General features: G+C 41.6%; 1 protein-coding gene and 1 long non-coding RNA gene across 8 annotated transcripts in view; one reads left to right on the forward strand and one right to left on the reverse strand.

The window, feature by feature from the left end:
- The window catches only part of DCTN6 (dynactin subunit 6), a 1120059-nt gene that overhangs the window by 433482 nt on the left and 668050 nt on the right, over positions 1–18527 (reverse strand). The window lies entirely within an intron of this gene.
- Positions 12102–18527, forward strand: part of LOC126961825 (uncharacterized) — a 28476-nt gene continuing 22050 nt past the window's right edge. The window contains exon 1 of the long non-coding RNA XR_007728434.1: positions 12102–12196. This is a non-coding gene — a long non-coding RNA (uncharacterized LOC126961825). The remainder of the gene's footprint in view (positions 12197–18527) is intronic.

Raw genomic sequence — 18527 nt, forward strand, 5'->3', positions numbered from 1 at the left:
TTCAGGAATTGGGTGATGGAATTTTTTGATAGGTCTGTGCAGAGAGAATAGATGTCTTTAGAAGTTAACTGATAGCATTACAGTATGAGAACTGAGCAATTAATTTTCTTCCCACCTGAATTCCCAGCCTATATGCTCTCCTCTAGCTACTCTAGAAATTTTTCCTTCAGCCAGCACTAATCCATTACTATGTTTATAAGGCTTCAGTGCCCCTTGTGAATGCCAAAACCTGCCTGGCACAGAATACAGGAGTTAATCTTAAAGTCCCTTAGCAAAAATCGGTTTAATTTCTATATCCTATCAATGAACTATCTGAAGAAGAAATTAGGAAAACAATCCCTTTTACAATAGCATTAAAAAAATACTTAGGAGTAAATTTAACCAAGGAGTTGAAAGATCTGTATATTGAAAATGATAAAACATTGATGAAAGAAATTGAAGACACAAATCTCAAATAAGTGGAAAGATATCCTGTGTTCATAGATTGCAATAATTAATAGTCAAATTGTCCATATTACCCAAAGCAATTTACAGATTTAATGCAATCCCTATTAAAATTCCAATGATATTTCTCACAGAACAACAATAAAATGCCTTAAAATTAGTATGGAACCACAAAAGACTGAATAGCCAAATAAATTCTGAGCTAAAAGAACAAAGCTGGAGGAATCACATGACCTGATCTTAAAATATATTACAAAGTTACAGTCATCAAAACAGCATGATACTGATATAAGCACAGACACATAGGCCTATATAACAAAATAGAGAGCCCAGAAATAAACTCATGCATTTATGGCCAATTGATTTTTGACAAAGATGCCAGGAACACACAATGGGGAAAGGATAGTCTCTTCGGTAAGTGCTGTTGGGTCAACTGAATATCCACATGCAGAAGAATAAGTTTGGACTTTCATATCATAGTATATATGACAATAAACTCAAAATTGATGAAAAACGTAAACATAAGACCTGAAACTGTAAAACTACAAGAAGGAAACATAGGGGAAATGGTCCACGACATTGATCTGTGCATTGACTCCTTGGCTATGACTCAAAAACCACAGGCAACGTAAGTAAAGATAGACACATGGGATTGCGTCAAACTAAAAAGCTTCTATACAGCAAAGAAAACAGAACAAAGAGACAACCCGTAAATTGGGAGAAATATTTACAAACCATCCATAGATAAGGAGCAGATACCCAAAACATGTGAGAAACTCAATAGCAAAAAAATAAATAACCTGATTAAAAAATGAGCCAAGGACCTGAGCAGACATTTCTCAAATGAAGACACACAAATAGCCAACAGACATATAAACAATGCTTAGTATCACAAATCATCAGGCAGAGGCAAGTTAATACCACAATGAGATGTCACCTTATACCTGTTAGAGTGACTATTTTCAAAAATATGAAGGATAACAAATGTTGGTGAGAGTGTGGAGAAAAGAGAATCTTTGTAAACTGCTGGTGAGGATGTAGATTAGTACAGCTAGTATGGAAAAGAGTATGGAGGTTCCTCAAAAAACTAAAAATAGAACTATTATATGATCCAACAATCCCAATTCTAGGTGTATATCCAAAGGAACTGAAATCAGTGTGTTGAAAAGATATTTGCCCTCTCAGGTTCATTGTGGCACTATTCACAATAACTAAGATACGAAATCAACCTAAGTGTCCATCTACAGATGAATGGATAAAGAAAGTATAGTATATGTTCAAAATGGAACAACTATTCAGCCTTAATAAAGAAGGAACTTCTATCATTTATGAGAACCTGGATGAATATGGAAGGCATTATGCTAAGAGAGTAGACAATCCCTTCATTCTAAATTCTGTAAGTCTGTAAATAGAGCTTAGGACCAAATTTCTGGTTGGTACCCGTGGTGGTACCTGAACTCCCTCAGAACTTTTCACAAAAACCACTATTTAGCCAACTCCACCTCCTGCTGTGTTTGTGCAATTGCTCTTTGGGGCCAAGGGCAGGGTCTAACATGTATTCCCATTAAATATCTTCTTGTTACGTTCATCTCTTCACTTCAACTTGTCAAGAGGAGTTTAAAACATGATGCTGTCATCAAAATAGTAGCTATAATTTGCTCATAGATTGGATGACATTGCTTTTTCTGTTTTTGTCAATGTCAGGATTCTTAACCTTTTTCTTCCCTAGCAACTGAGGGATACGATACTCTTCCTTCAATAACACTGGCTGATTACTCAAGGCATTGGGGTGAGGGGATTGAGAAGCAAGACTACCTAAATATTAGGTCGCAAGGCATGCATAAAGTGAAGCTCATCCCCTTCCTCCCTGGATTCGTGCTCGTAGTTTTCTGATTAGCTTCTTAGAATGGCTGATTCACGCTATACTCATAATTATGTTGAAAATACAATGGCGCATTACGAATCACTTCACTCCAGGTTGGCCTCCGCCTGATCGTTTGAAAAATGATCTACTCACCATTTGAAAAGTATGTGCGTGTGTGTGTGTGTGTGTGTGTGTGTGAGTGTGTGTGTATATATATACACACACACACACATATATAAAAGATACGTGTGTGTGTGTATATATATATCTGTGTGTGTATGTATAATACTTGTAATTAATCTTCTTGGCTAGTAGGTTATCATGGGACAACTTGTTAAATGCCTTGTTAAGATCTACATACACACCCCGCTCCTGATCCAAAGTTCTTTCACGTACAAGTCAGAATTCAGAACATTTGAAATTCAGTGCTTTTGAAATTTAGAATTCAAATACAGAGGATATTCAGACTTGGAAAGAGGCTAGACCTTAACATAGCACTCTGTCACAGCACTGCACCGAGTTCTCTCTCACAACCAAAGCAGCATGTGTAGGCAATTTTGTAACTTCAACATAATGGCACGGATTTTCATATTGGAGGTATTTTACCTTAGATACACATTTCCTCAAGTCTTTTTCTGGCTTGGTTTATTACTTCTATTTCTTTTAGTCAATTATATGTTAGCCTTTTTCATTTCCTCTGAAAAGTCAATAAAAACATAATTAGAGAAAAGTTCGGGTAGAAAAGGCTATCATCCATTTCATTGTCTGGGTTGCTTAAGAAATGTTTATTTGTGGACCGGGAATTTCTTATTTGCATTGGCCCTGCCTTTGTGTATATATCCACTGCTTAGCAAAATCCTCTTCCTGAGTTGGTGAGCCTGGAGGCCTGGAAATGAAGGCCCCTGGCAGACTTGGAACAGGTGGCCTTAACTGCCCCAAATTAACCCTTTCAGGCAGTGGGTTTCTTCTCTGCTCTCACCAGGGCAGGCAGCAGTATTTATCAGATGTCCACATGAAAAACAGGTGTTAGATGATGATTCAATATTTTAAAATATTTCACATATGCTTTTGGAAAAACAACAACGACAAAAAAACCCAAGAAGGAAGTTTGTTAATCGGAACGAAGTTTGTTAATACTTGTAAATATTTCTGTATTATCTACTGCATTTAAAACAACTACATTTAAAACAGACTGGGCCCAAACCCTGGAAGGAAGTTGCAAACCTGTGGATGATGTGTTCGGTTGTATAAAATGCCCTTGAGGAACTCAAAATCTAGTCAAGAAAATTATATTTTTAAAAAAATGTGTTTTCTGTTTATAAACATGACTTACGTTTGTTGTGAGAAATCTGGAAAATGTATAAAAATGTAAGAAAGAAAATTCATATCACCCATATTCCACCACCAATAATCACTATTAACATTTGGTGTAACTTTTAAAAGAAATGTGTATGTGTTTAAATTCCTTTTTGCAAAGCTGAGATTATATTATACACATTTAAATGTGCCTTTTCACCTACTATAGTTGTAGCATCTCCCAAAGTCACTAAGTATTATTTAAATCTATCTTATGGATAGGAAGTATTCCATCATTTGGATGCACAATACTTAATTTAGCAAATCTTTTTTAGGAATTATGCTGATTGAAACCATTGGCTATTACAAGTAACATTGAAGTATATATCTTTGTAAATACATATTTATGTACATCAGTAAGTATTTCTCTAGGAGAATTTCCTGGATGTTGATTTAATGGTCTGAAAAATATAAATATAATATAGGGTTTTAAAAAATAGTTGGATGCAGTGGCTTATGCCTATAATCCCAGCACTTTGGGAGGTGGAGGTGGGAAAATTGCTTGAGCCCAGGAGTTCTAGGCTGCAGAGGGCTATGACAGTGCCACTGCACTCCAGCCTGTGCAACAGAGTGAGACACTGTCTCAAAAAATAATAATAGTAATAATAATAATATTAAATACACATGGCCAAATTCTGTTCAAAATGCTGTAGGAATTTACACACACACCAGTGATGAATGAGGACACCCATTTGCTTTAACCTTGGACATTTTCATTTGACAATTTGGTAGCTAAAAATAATATCTTATTCTAATTTTTGTCTCTTTGCTTCCTGGAGAAGTTGAACATGTTCTCTTGTTTATGGATCATCTCTGTTTCTTCTTGGTTTGTAAATCGTGTTTTCATGTGTTTAGACCCTTGTTCTTCCGGAGTTTCATAGCTTTCTTAATGATTCTAAAAGGTCTGTATATACTAATACTATTGTCCTTTGTGTGTCATGTATATTGCAAATATTTTACCTGATTTGTCTATATCTTTAAAATTTTTTTAAGCTTACAGATGTTTTTAAATTTTTATGTAATCAGTACTATCAAGGTTTTTCTATAGGATTCCTCTCCCCTTTTATGTTAGCAATAACTTTGCCACAGTAAGATTAGCTGTTTGAATTTACATTTTTATCTTGTTCTGTTATTGTTTCTCATTCTCTCTCAAACATGTAACTCTTTAGTCTATTTGCAATTTAGTGTATGATACATAGAGTAAAATTTGGCTTTGTCTTCATTCCAAGTGATTCACCCAGTTTGCCGTCATCATTCTTAATTTTCCCTCCAGCCAGTTTGAAATAGCATCTTAATCACATGTTAAATTATTGCATAGACTTAGGCATGTGTTTTTGTTTTTCTTTTCTGTTCCACTCATCTGCCAGTTTGCTAAAATCATTCTGTTTTATTTTTTGCAGCCAAATAACATATTCTAATATCTGACTTTAGGAGCCCATTCTCTCACAATTCTTGCCTTTCAGAATTTCTTGTTTGGTCTTCTGTCTGGTCTTCTAAATACACTTTTAAATCATTTTGTTAAAATATCCACCCCCCTTTTTTGAGACAGCATTTTGCTCTGTTGCCCAGGCTGGAGTGCAGTGGTGCAATCATGGGCCACTGCAGCCTCAACCTCCCAGGTTCGAGGAATTCTCCTGCCTCAGCCTCCCAAGTAGCTCGGACCACAGGTGCACGCCACCACGCCTGGCTAATTTGTTTTGTATTTTTTGTAGAGACAGAGTTTTGCAATGTTGCCCAGGCTAATCTCAAACACCTGGGCTCAAGTGATCTACCCTCCTTTGCCTCCTAAAGTGCTGGGATGACAGGTATGAGCTACCGCACCCAGCCAAAATATCTCATTTGTAATGGCATTGAAACATCATTAATTACATTTTAAATTAACTTGGAAAAAATTGATCTCTTTAAAACTTTGAGAACCTTCCAGAAGAAACTGACAGAAGAAGACACACATCTATTTTCACTTGTGCTGCTCCCTTCACTGGGGCATTGCTGAGGGTAAAGCACTAGAAAAGTTAGAGGCCACAGCAATTCAGATGACAGAAAGGGAATTCAAAGAACATGAAATTGCAACAAATCCCTGGAAGATGGACAAAAGGTGGAAGCTGCAGCCTGCACTTTTTGTCAGGAACGGCCCAGAGAACCCCTAGACTAGGAGAAGGCAGATGTCTCAGATGGTGGAGAAACAGTGGGGCTGAAAGCAGGGCATTCATTGAAATTCTGTATGTGGAACAGAATAACTCCTCTGTCCTTTCCAAAACTCCACAGGGAGAAAAGCCCAAGGACAGACATTCATGCCAAGGAAAAATGGGAGGTTCCTTCTTGTATAATTGCATAAATTGTCTGGGAAAACCAGTGTGGTCACATGGATTCTAGAAACGTCTTTTTAAAATTTAAGTTCTGTTTTCCTGCAGTGAATCTTTTCCACAGGTTATTATCTTGATGTCTCTTTTAGGGTTATATTCTACTTCTTAGTTGCAGAATCCTTTCCTTGGCTAAATATTGGTGTTTGGTTTTCCCCATGAACAGGTGGGTTAATTCCCTCCATTGGCTTACTCTCAGAATCCCCCTCTCATATATTCCTTATGAGAGATGGTTGATATAAATTTACATGATTATCAACTCTTACTTTTTCTAGTAAGAGTTTCTGTCGATGTCTCCTCCAAGGCTGCTCTCTGACTAATGTGAGGGAAAGTAGGAAGGCGTTTTTCTTCAGGTCAGCTCTGTTGTCTACCAAATGGCTGGTACAGATGCCAATAACACAGTCCCTATGGTTCTGTCATGTAGATAACATCCATGCCCAGATTACAGTCCTGATTTCATCATGTTTCATGGGGGCATAGAAAGCAGACTGTCAGACACGTGGGTTTATCTCTTCTTACCTGGCAGTGTGAGTGAGATCATCACTTTTTTATTTTTGAATATATGCAAATTATGTGAGAATTTCCGCCTGAGTGGGAAAGGTCACCGTGAGTTGGAATGGTCACAGGAAATCACAGAATAAATTATATCTGAGTGAGGACTTGAAGGATCAATAAGATTCAAATTGAGGCAGTAGATTTTGGAGGAGGTTCCAGTCTCAGGCACAAGCACAGAGATACAATGCACAAGGTTTATTTGTCATGAAGAAAAACACCTTGCTCCTATGGCATATTCATGGTAGATTTCTTTTGAAAGATAGGTAGGGACCAGATAGTCATGAGTCCTGGGCACCAAAAAAAGTGAATTTATGTTCTATAAATCATAACAAGCAGGCCGGGCATGGTGGCTCAGCCCTGTAATCCCAGCACTTTGGGAGGCTGAGGTGGGTGGATCACCTGAGGTCAGGAGTTCAAGACCAGCCTGGCCAACATGGTGAAATCCCGTCTCTACTAAAAATAGGAAAATTAACTGGGTGTGGTGGCACACACCTGTAGTCCCAGTTACTCAGGAAGCTGAGGCAGGAGAATTGCTTGCATCTGGGAGGTGGAGGTTGCAGTGAGCAGAGATCGTGCCACTGCATTCCACCCCAGGCAACAGTGTGAGACTCCATCTCAAAAAAAAAAAAAAAAAAAAAAAAAATTATAACAAGCAGAAATTTCATATGCCAAAAGATGTGTTCCACAAGGATTGAGGCAACCCCCAAAGAGAAGAATCTGTCTTCCCAGTGCTAAGGACAGCCAGCCAGCTCAGGGCACCAGGGAGGCACCCACCTGTTGAAGAGCTGGTCCCTGCACATTATGGTCTCCACGGTCAACTCCATCAATAAGCATCTAAGCGAGTGCCACAAACACAGACAGCAAGGCAAAGAAGAGCAAAGACCTTTTAGACAAAGGACACAACACTGAAGAGTATACAATGGATGAAGGAGACTGCTGTGCCCTGGCTCTCAAGAATTCAATCACTGATTTGGAGAAGTGGATATGGCTTCAAGAGCATCCTGAGGCATGTTAGAAGAAGGAACAGGAAGAAAGGCAGATGGCAAACATAGATATCTGCTCCAGAGAAGGAAGGAGAGGAAGCCATGGAAGAAAATGTGGCTGTGCCCAGGCACGTGATCCAATGTCACAAGATTTCTGAGATTCCACAGCTAGTTTTGAAGCCAGGAACAATTACTCAAGGAAGTGATGCAGCAACCTGGTGTCATGAGTCAATCAGGCCCACTTTAGCCCTCAGGCCTTGGCTCATGTTCAGTGTAAGTGGAAACATGAGAGCCTCGTACTATGATTTCAGTTTGCCTTTTTTTAGTTTACTGAGTCCAACGTAAAAGCCGAAATCACAAAGTAAAAATAATAGTCACATTCAAAAGGAACATTTTCTTGTTTCCCTATACTAGAAAACCGACCTTTAGCATGTGCCCAATTAAAACAAGGGCTTTTTCTTTTCTCTTTTTATTTATTTATTTATTTATTGAGACAGAGTTTCACTCTTGTTGCCCAGGCTGGAGTGCAAAGGCTCAATCTTAACTAACCACAATCTCTGCCTCCCAGGTTCAAGCAATTCTCCTGCCTCAACCTCCCAAGTGGCTGGGATTACAGGCGTGTGTGCCACCCACCACGCCTGGCTAATTTTGCATTTTTAGCAGAGACGGGGTTTCTCCATGTTGGTCAGGCTGGTCTCGAACTCCTGAACTCAGGTGACCCACTTGCCTCGGCCTCCCAAAGTGCTGGGATTACAGGCGTGAGCCACTGCACCCAGCCTTTCTTTTTTTTTTTTAAAGAAGAATGATTGGTGTTCTTCATATCATATACATAATATATACTTACTATGGAAAAAACAGTTGAATAAAAATTATTTTATCATACCCAAAGGTTAGCCTATTGCTATATTCTTTAATCTTTATACATATATATGCATGTGTGTATACATATATAGAGATAAATATGTAAGATATAAAAATACATAAACATATGTGAATATATACACATGTACATTTATATGTGTGTATATATATACACATACATTTGTATGTATATATATAAACACTATAAAAATAGGATTCTACTGCCCATTCTGTTTAGTAACCTTAAGCAGTGTAAATTCAAAGATGCCAAGATTTTATCTCTTTTTTTGCAACAATAATAAAAACTAACAGAATGTGATTTTCTAAAATCCCTTTTCTGCAGAGATAATCATAAATATTTGTTAAACTATATCAGTAACTGGGGGTGACAGAGGTGAGTGAATACTAGTCCTTTGTAGGGAGTGGGCTTTACATTTCACCTTCACTGACTTGCCCAGCCTTACAGAAAGCCATGAAAGTATTTCATATATCCACAGCTATGAGTCGGAAACCATTTGTCATCAGAACCGAGGAAGAAGAATGAGGTGAACAGCCTAATACAGGTACTGTAGGGATTATCCATTCCCAGAAGGGAGAGGGCAACAAACTCATTGTCACCTTCGGATACAGTCATGCATTGCCTCAGAGAAAGGCATCATTAGGTGATGTTGTGCAAACATCATGGATTGCGCTTACACAAACCTAGATGGTTTGTGTAAGCGCAATCCATGTGTGTAAGCCTACTACACATGTAGGCTCTATGGTATAGCTTATTGCTCCTAGACTACAAACCCATACAGCATGTGACTGTACTGAATATTGTAGGCAATTGTAACACAATGGTAAGCATTTGTGAATCTAAACACAGAAAAAATACAGTAAAAATATCACATTATGGAACCACCATCATATCTGCAGTCTGTTATTAACCAAAATGTCATTACGCAGCACATGACTGTTTTTAAAAAACAAATGAGTCACTTAGGAAAGAACACATGAATCTTTTTTCATAATTACTCCCCATCACGGGTTCATTTTCCAATTCACTAGCTGTACTTTGAGCACATTCATTCAACAAATGGCAGACACGATGTTCTAGGTGCCGTTCTGGGTGCTGGTGACAGTGCAACAAAGCAGAAAAACTCCCAGCCTCTTGGAGCTTACCTTCTAGTAGCGGGAGGCAAAGCAGAAATAAATACATGGTATGTCGGATGGTAAGACTAATGAGGAAAATAAAGTAGGGAAAGGGATTGGGGCTGTCTGTGATAAGGGGTGAGATTTTAAACACTGGAGGTCAGAAAAGGCCTTACTGAGAATGTGAGCTTGAGCAAAGACCCAAAGAAAGTGAGGGAGTGGGTCGTGTGGCTGACTGGCCAATGACATTGCATGCAATAAATAGCAAATGCAGAAGGCCCAAGGCAGGGCGTGCTGGGAGTATCCAAGGGATGTAAGGGAGCATCCAGCTCAGAAAGGCTGCCAGTGTGTTAGTACCCGAGAGAAAAGAGAGGGAATCAGAGAAGATGAGACTAGCCGAGAACAGAGGAGCCAGTCTGGGTAGGGTCTTGTAAGCTCCTGAGTGATTTGGGAAAACGCTGAAAAGATTTTGGACAAGAGGGTGCCATGATCTGCGTTAGGGTCACTCTGGGAGCTGTTTCCAGACTGCAGTACCTGTAAACATAGATGGAAGGACCCCAGAAATAGGGACGTCAAGCCTGGAGATGGCAATCATAATCAGGGAGAGGAGCCATTGAATCTCCAGGGACAAGAGACCCATGGAGTGCAGTCTCCTTTACCCACGTGGTAATTCTCCTACACCACCAACCTTGGTTTGGACTCTTGGCAGCTGCGCATAATGTGGGCTCTCAGTCAGGCTTGTGGATAAATGGAAGAAGAAAGAGAGAACAAAAAGAATCCTGCTGATAGAGGCTGCTGGTCAGGACAGTGTTGGGCAGGCCTGGAAGGGAGACAGGTTGCAAACACAGGCTCCCTGTGCAGCGGGGAGAACAGCCTGCAGAGCTCCCATGTAGGGGAGAGCAAAGTCCTTGACCCCACAGGGGCCCGGGTGCCTGTTCTGATCATCTCCCCAACATGCATGCTTCATTCTGTCATCTGGACCCCTGGGGACATCCTCTTGGCTGCTCATTATGGTTTTACTTCTTTTTAATTCAGCTTCAGAGCTGTAAGGAGAGACACGGTATAATTAATGAGTTGAGCTTTTAGTTTTTGTCCCAGCTGCCAAGGCTACCTAGGTAAAGATGCTTTTGCAGTTTTTTTCTATTGTTAAATATTGGTTTACTCTTCAAATTTTCCCCACTTTCCAATATCTATAGACTACACTTATGTATGCCCTTCAGGGTTTGCCATCTATTGAAAAGCAAGTACAGATGAGGAAGAAGAGGAAGCAAAGATCAGCTAGGGCACATTGTGGTTGGAAAATATACCAGCTGTGATTCAATTCTAAATTTACTATAGGTTCATTGCAGAATTCGAGTCACCTTTCTGTAAAATGGAGAAACAGTATCTTCTAATTTAACACAGAGAGATCCCATAAACACCCAGAGAGCAGTCGCTGCCTTCCTGTTATGAAGGCTATGTTTTCTACACTATTGGTCATCTATCTCTAAGGGCTTCTGGTGGGCCCGTAAGACTGTCCAAGAAACTATGATAGAGCCAAAAACACTTTCTACCAGTGTCCCCACTGTGGTCAAATGATGGTCACAACATTTACTTACTGGTGAAGACTGCAACTTCCAGATTGCAACTGACTGCTGGTCTGTGGCATGACATATATATATATATCCTCAGTCGGGCACGGTGACTCATGCCTGTAATCCCAGCACTTTGGGAGGCCGAGGTGGGCCTCCCAAATATATATATATTACTTTTGAGATGGAGTCTCGCTCTGTCACCCAGGCTGGAGTGCAGTGGTGCGATCTTGGCTCACTGCAGCCTCTACCTCCCAGATTCAAGTGATTCTCCTGCCTCAGCTACCTGAGTAGCTGGGATTACAGGCGCCTGCCACGAGGCCCAGCTAACTTTTTATATTTTTAGTACAGATGGGGTTTCACTGTGTTGTCCAGGCTGGTCTCCAACTCCTGACCTCAGGTGATCCGCCGACTTTGGCCTCCTAAAGTGCTGGGATTACAGGCATGAGCCACCGTGCCCGACTGATGATTAGTATTTTTATATGTTCTTAAATATATCTGTATTAATTTGCTATGGCTGGCACAACAAAATTCCACAGACTAGGTGACTTCAACAACAGAAAATATATTTACTCACAGTTCCAGTGGCTGGAAGTCCAAGATCAAGGAGTTCGCAGGACTGGTTTCTGCTGAGGACTCTCTCCTTGTCTTGTAGATGGCTACCTTCTCAGTGTGTCCTCAAAAGGTCTTTATTCTGCATACAACCATGTCTGTGACCAAATCTCCTCTTCTTATAAGAACACCAGTCATGTTGGATTAGGGCCTACTCTAAACAGCTTATTTCAACTTAACTCTTTAAAGACTGATATGGTTTGGTTTTGTGTCATCTCCCAAATCTCATGTCGAATTGTAATTCCCAGTGTTGGAGGTGGGGCCTGGTGGGAGGTGATTGGATCATAGGGGTGATTTCTAATACTGTTTGAAAGTGTAAAGCACCTCCCCACTTCTCTCTCTCTCTCTCTCCTGCTCTGCCATGGGAAGATGTACCTGCTTTCCCTTCACCTTCCACCATGACTGTACATTTCCTGAGGCCTCTCTAGCCATGCTTTCCATACAGCCTGCTGAACTGTGAGTTAATTAAATCTCTTTGTTTCATAAGTTACCCAGTCTCAGGTAGTTCTTTACAGCAATGTGAGAATGGACTAATACAAAGACCTTATCTCCAAATACAACTATATTCTGAGATAACTGGAGGTTAGGACTTCAACATACAAATTTTGGGAGGACAGAACTGAGTCCATGATGAGATCTAATTTTCTATTTGACAAGCACCTGCTGAGTACTTGCTCTGAGCTAGGCAGTTAGCCTAGCTGGTCAGGGCACAGTCAAAACCATACTGATGATTAATGAGCCAGTTGGCATAACCCTGCCCAAGGACAGGCAAGAGAGTATAGCAGAAGTGGAGTAATGCTTCCATCATTCTTGCTGAAGCAGCCCCAAGTACTTGTGGTAGGTGCACCAGGAGATCATTTTCAGCAATAAGAATGCTCCAGTTGGGAGACTGCTGTTACACAGAGTGGGCTAACCCAGGACTGTAGTGTCCAGAGATGAGGGCTTCCTCTTTGAGCCACTGTAGGGGGCATAGTCCACTGGTGTTGGAGTCAGAATAGACTTGGGGAATATGGGCTTATAGGTCTTAAAGTGAAGGGGCCATATGAATACTTCGAAGTTGTTAAGTGATGACATGAGTCAGTGCTTGGAATAACTCAGCCATGGCCATATGACTAGCAGCTGTTGACCAAGTGTTATGGGAAGGTGTATGGAGGCAGGGGGATCAATATCTGACAGTTGAGGGTAAAAGACAGGACAGCCCAGACATTCGGTGGTGGATGAGAGGAATACCTAACTCCAAAGCAGAAGCCCATGAACACATTGAAACAACACTGGACACAGTCATGGGCTTTCTTTTTGTATGCCTTAAACCTTTCATATTTATTATGTGATCTTATCCTCCCAACAAACTTGTTGAGTAAGTAGGGCAGGTATTACTAATCCTATAAGTTAAATAAGGCAATAAGACCCAAGTCAGTCAAATGAGTGGCTAAGACCACACACTACATTAAATCAAAAGCTGTTTCCTGACTCCCATTCCTGAGTTCATTCAACTTTCAGCGCTGAGACTGGTTGTGGGATTTGTCAGCAGTGATTTTTAGAAAAGCTCATGCAGTCCTTTTCGGCTTTGTGAGAGAAGGTGTTTTGGCTGGGTCTGAGCCCTGCCCACCTGCTTGTCATATGTCAAGAATCATAATGCAGGGGTGAACCAAAGGCACCCCTTGTCCTTGAATATGCTGAGTGGTCATTAACTAGAATGGTTTTTGAAGGGAGACTTATGCTTGAGTCATGGCAAGGCAAAAGGAAGCTTTCATCCCTCCCTCCCTTCGTTTCTTGTCTAGAGCTTAAAGGCAATGTCAAGCAGCCTACTCTATTCTATTTCACCTGGGCTACCTCTTTGGCCTTCCTTGGCTCCTAGACTCAAAGTCTCTCCCAAGCAAAAGATGCACCAACATTTCCAATCTAACTCCGAAGTCCTGAGGCTGCTTCCTCTGGGAAGCCCTTCTTGAGCCCCTAGACCTGAGGCAGCAGTCTATCCCTTCTGCTCCATAAACCCTAGCACTGTCATAGCACCAGAAGCTTTGACTGGCAATTGCCCATTGGCCTTTCTGGGTTTCCTAAGAGACTGTGCTTCTCATGGACAAAGGCTAGTCCTTCTGGATCACAAATTTACTCCCAGGGTGACTACAGTGATCCAGGATACTCCCTTGAAGGAATGGAAAGAGGAAACAAAAGAGTGAGGTTTTACAAGATCTTCACTCCTGCCTCCCCCAAATTCCACTCCAGCTGTAGGTTGTCAGAAGAAAGAAGTAAGGGAGTGTTGTTCATTCTTTGCTGAAGCTGATCTATGGTGGTTCCATTATGGTTATGATTCTCAAGAAACTTGGACAGAAAGGGTGTGTGGAGAGAGGCAAATAAGGGCCACCACAAAGATCGCTTTCTTGGAAGGAAAGGAAGGTGGAAACCAGAGGGATCCTTTCTCTGACCTTGGAGGATAAGTGAGGAAATGGAATTCCAGTGGAACGGTGGTAACAGCTATTGATCATGACGGAAGCTAAAAGGGTTGGGTCATGTCTGCCATGGCTCATCTTGGCAGTTGCAATCGGATATGGCCTGCACTATTCAGAATCTGAGTTTGGACTCTGAACCATTATCAAAAGCCTGAATGAACCAAATATAAACATGCAGAATGCAAATTCCAAGAAATAAAAAAAGTGATGATATTTATTAAAACCCCAAGGCAAATAGTATTTAAAGAGGACACTGATATACACAGGACTGCTGTCACTTCCTCAATCTAAAATAGAGCCTGTTCCAGCTCATCTCACACATGACTATTATGTAGAACAAGCCATAAAATATGACCATAAAGCACTTTGCACACATAAAATGCTACATGGCAAATCCTTACTACTACTTCCCATCATTTAATATCTGAAAATAAATGTCTACCAATCATAATAATTTTATGTGACTTCGATGGGTGCTGGCTCTTACCAAACATGGAAGTAGAAAATGGGCTATCTGTGGAAGGCACAGTTTTACCTTGTAGGTAAAACTGCCTTGCTAGAATACATTTGTTTGTGTCCTTCATATTGAAAAAAAAAAAAAAATGTTTGCCTGTCTGGAAGATTCTGTAGGTAGATAAAATGTTTTACTTGACATTTCCCCCCCAGACCCTATCACACAGTAGGTAATTATTATAATATGTTCATTGAATGAATTAATGGTTGCATGAATTGATGATTCAAGATAAACTAAGGGTACAAGCTTCTGGGTAGAATGGGAGCCATCAAACACTGTCCCTAACCCGGACACACACATTGCTTTATGACTAGAGTAGGATCATTGGCATTGTTAGGGAACTGGTCCAAGTTATTTCTATATTATGCATTTCTTCAGAGGTTAGGACTGTCAGGTTTAAATCTTTTCCTCTCATGCACTATAAAAACTGTTTTTATTTTGCATTCGTGACTCAGTTAGCCATATTCTTGGAAAGTGTTGGCACTATTTCATTGTTCAGATTAGGATCCTCTTCACTTTGTTCCCCACCCAAAACAAAACAAAAACAAAAACCACCACGGTTCATACTCTGAACATCAAACTCCTCGTCTCTAAAGAGTAGGGGCTGGTCCAAATGCCTCCTTTCTACTTAAGACTCCGTGATTTTGTGAGGACACCTCAGTCTAGTGCCTGCCAATGGAATAGATTTATTTTAAGAAGAAAACAGGTTGGGGAAGGAGCTGCTGGGCAGCTTCAGCCATTTAATACTGTGCTTGACAATATAATTCACCTTGTGCTCCTTCCTGAATCACAGCCTCCAATATGCTGTGTGCCCCTGACAGCTGGGGCACCATTTGCTGAGTTGAGGCAAGATATGCATTTTGCAACCACTCTATCTCACCCACGCAGGAAACCATTCACCTTCTGGCTGACCTAGCAACCAAATCATAAGCTCAACAGAGAAGCCGGGTGTGACGTGGAAGCTTAGAGGGGGAAAGAACAAGATTGCTTTATGCAGGGTTATTGTCCAGATTTATTTATGGCCCTTAAGTTAGACCCCCTCCACATGCTGTTGGCTGAGAAAGAAAGGGCTGCTATTTAGCAGTAGGATGATTTTTTGAAAAAATCCTTGAAATGATTACATATTCCCAAAATTCAGCTTGTAACTGATTGACAAAACACAATGCCTGTATGTGTGGTCATTAACTACAATGATCTGGGGCATGAGGCAGGATGTGGACACACCACACACTCCTACTGAGATTACAGTCAGGAGCTAGGCATTGCTCTTCATTTTGAGTTTAAAATAAAAAAAGACTGACACATGAAATATTAATATGGAGCACCCGCCAACAGGTTCATAAAAATTAAGTACTCCTTTTGCCTTTTGCCTCCTCTGCATGGTTTCTCTTTTTGGAATCAGACCAGCTCTCCTTGTCATTATCCAATCGATATGGCCGATGGCAATCCTGGGCACTTGGAAACGATGTCCATGTGCTCTCCAGCAGCTGCCATCCATCTCTTGCTTTTCCTTAATTTCTGCTGACAAGCATGTTTGCTCCCACAAAAGGCTTAGATTTGTAGGATAAGAGCATTGGGATTGTGTCCATTTGACCTAAATTTGGGGATGTGGTGACATTTTGATGAGATTTGCTCATTGTAAATCTTAATTGATAGGACTAAAGCAAAACCTGAGTGACTGAACATTGACTGGCTCCATCTGTGCTGGGAAATACAGGTACAGAGGGGAGCATTCGAAGACTGCAGCTCTCTGATGTGTATGTTTATTGGAAAACAGTGTGGAGAAAAGAATGGTTATAACAGTGAGCTATAACAGTAAGCAGCCAAGAAAGGAGTGTGTTGACAGAGGAAGGAGGTAGGTGAAGGAGATACTAGGTTTCGCCACTTTATCACTTCTCTCCTTCTCCATGCAGAGCAAGAGACATCATTGTGGCTTGGTTCCTTAGATGCACTTCTGTATGCTCTCCTACGCTGCACAGACATCCAAATGTCTTCAGCTGATTAAAGTCAATAGGTAAGTTTGGGGCCAGGTGCAGTGGCTCATGCCTCTAATCCCAGCATTTTGGGAGGCAGAGGCCAGAGGGTCACTTGAGGCCAAGACTTTGGGACCAGCTCGGGCAACATAGTGAAATCCCATTTTTGCGAAAAAAAAAAACACACAAAAAAACCAGCTTGGCATGGTGGTGTGTGCCTGTGACGCCAGCTACTTGGGAGGCTGAAGTGGGATGATCGCTTGAGCCCAGGAGGTTGAGGCTGCAGTGTGCCATGACTGCACCACTGCACTCCAGTCTGGGTGACAGAGCAAGACCTCATCTCTAAAAAAATATTTTTAAATTTAAAGAAACAGGTAAGTTTGAGGTGTCAGGTTGTCAGCATCGCACATGGTGCAGTAATTAACGAAGGTGACTTGTGAGCTGCAGATTCCATCATGAGGCTCTTCTCGTGAGACTTGGTCAGCCACAGGCTTTCCCAGTGGGATGTGCTGAAGCCCCTCTCCACCCTGTCCCTGCCCTCCCAAACAATGAGAGTGCTGCTGGGCCATATGCAAGAAGCCCTGGATGGTAACATCTGACATCATGTGCTGTCCTGGGCACCAAGGGGGGGCCTTGATGGTGTGTCCATCAGATCGGAGTCTTCCTTCAGCTATTTGACTGGATTTCTCTTCCAATTCCAACTTCACCCTATTCATTTCCCCACTGGGCTTGAAGGTCTGTTTTGCACCCTAGGCAATTCGATGGGGACTGACAACCAGCCTGGTCCCACCCTGCCTGACCGATTCTCCTGGGGGAGCATAGTCTCTGAGATGACTGAGACTCAGGGCATTTATCTCCACTTTGATGCTATTTCTACTTCATCCTGTGCCTCTAATGACCAAAACAGTCAGTAGACAGAGTCCTACTTGATCCAACCTCATGAGAAAAAGACTTCATTCTTCTTCAAATGTGTTGAGGACACATGTGTCAACTATCTGAGGTCCTTGAAAGAGAGTCTAAATTCAGGTATGGGATATATCATGGTGATCAAGTTAATCTGCCTAATTTCTCTTCTCCACACGTCAGCAGATAATAACAGGATATAAGTAAGGAAGACACTTGAAGGTTTTTAAGAGGACAGTGTGTGTTTCAGACACGGCCTCTCAGCTGTGGCAGGGGAGAGGGGTTAGGTGGAGGATAAAGGACAAGGCTTGGGAAGGTACAGATGGAGACAGAGGGTCCTGAACACAAAGTGAGAAGCCAGACTGTTCCATTGCCCTTTTTACCCCTTCCTTGCTGGGGCACAGCTTCACAGGGCAGGGTACAGTGCAATTCTGACATCAACTACCACAGTTGGTGCAGACTTTCCTGGTTGAAAGCACAGGTCCCCCAAAAACCCCCACCCTTCAGACCCCAGCCACAAGCCCTGGGGCTTCCAGGCCACCCACACATGATTGAAATACAGGCTACATGATCGATCTCGTCTGCAGCCTTCCCCACTTCCCCAACCCCTTTAAGCATATGATTGGCGTTTCTGGCCTGGATAGTCCCTATCCTGAAACTGTCAAGGGCACAGTCACCTCACCTCATCAGCATGAACTCAGGCCTGGCCTCAGGGGCCCACCATGAGTACCAAAGACACTCCTATTGCTCAGAACATTCCAAGGGGTTTAGAAATTCCCACCCAGGAACCTAGACCAAGACCAGCCGCATTCTTTACTGTAGAATGTCTGCCTTTCTCCTCTCTGCAAAGCCAGATGGGCTGTGAAGCAATCAGCTTCAACCAGCGGCTCTCATCCCTCACCAGTTACAAATGGGCTTCCTTTTGCAAAACTGGAATTGAGACTTAA

The sequence above is a fragment of the Macaca thibetana genome, chromosome 8 (assembly GCF_024542745.1).
Source record: "Macaca thibetana thibetana isolate TM-01 chromosome 8, ASM2454274v1, whole genome shotgun sequence".
Lineage (NCBI taxonomy): Eukaryota > Metazoa > Chordata > Mammalia > Primates > Cercopithecidae > Macaca > Macaca thibetana.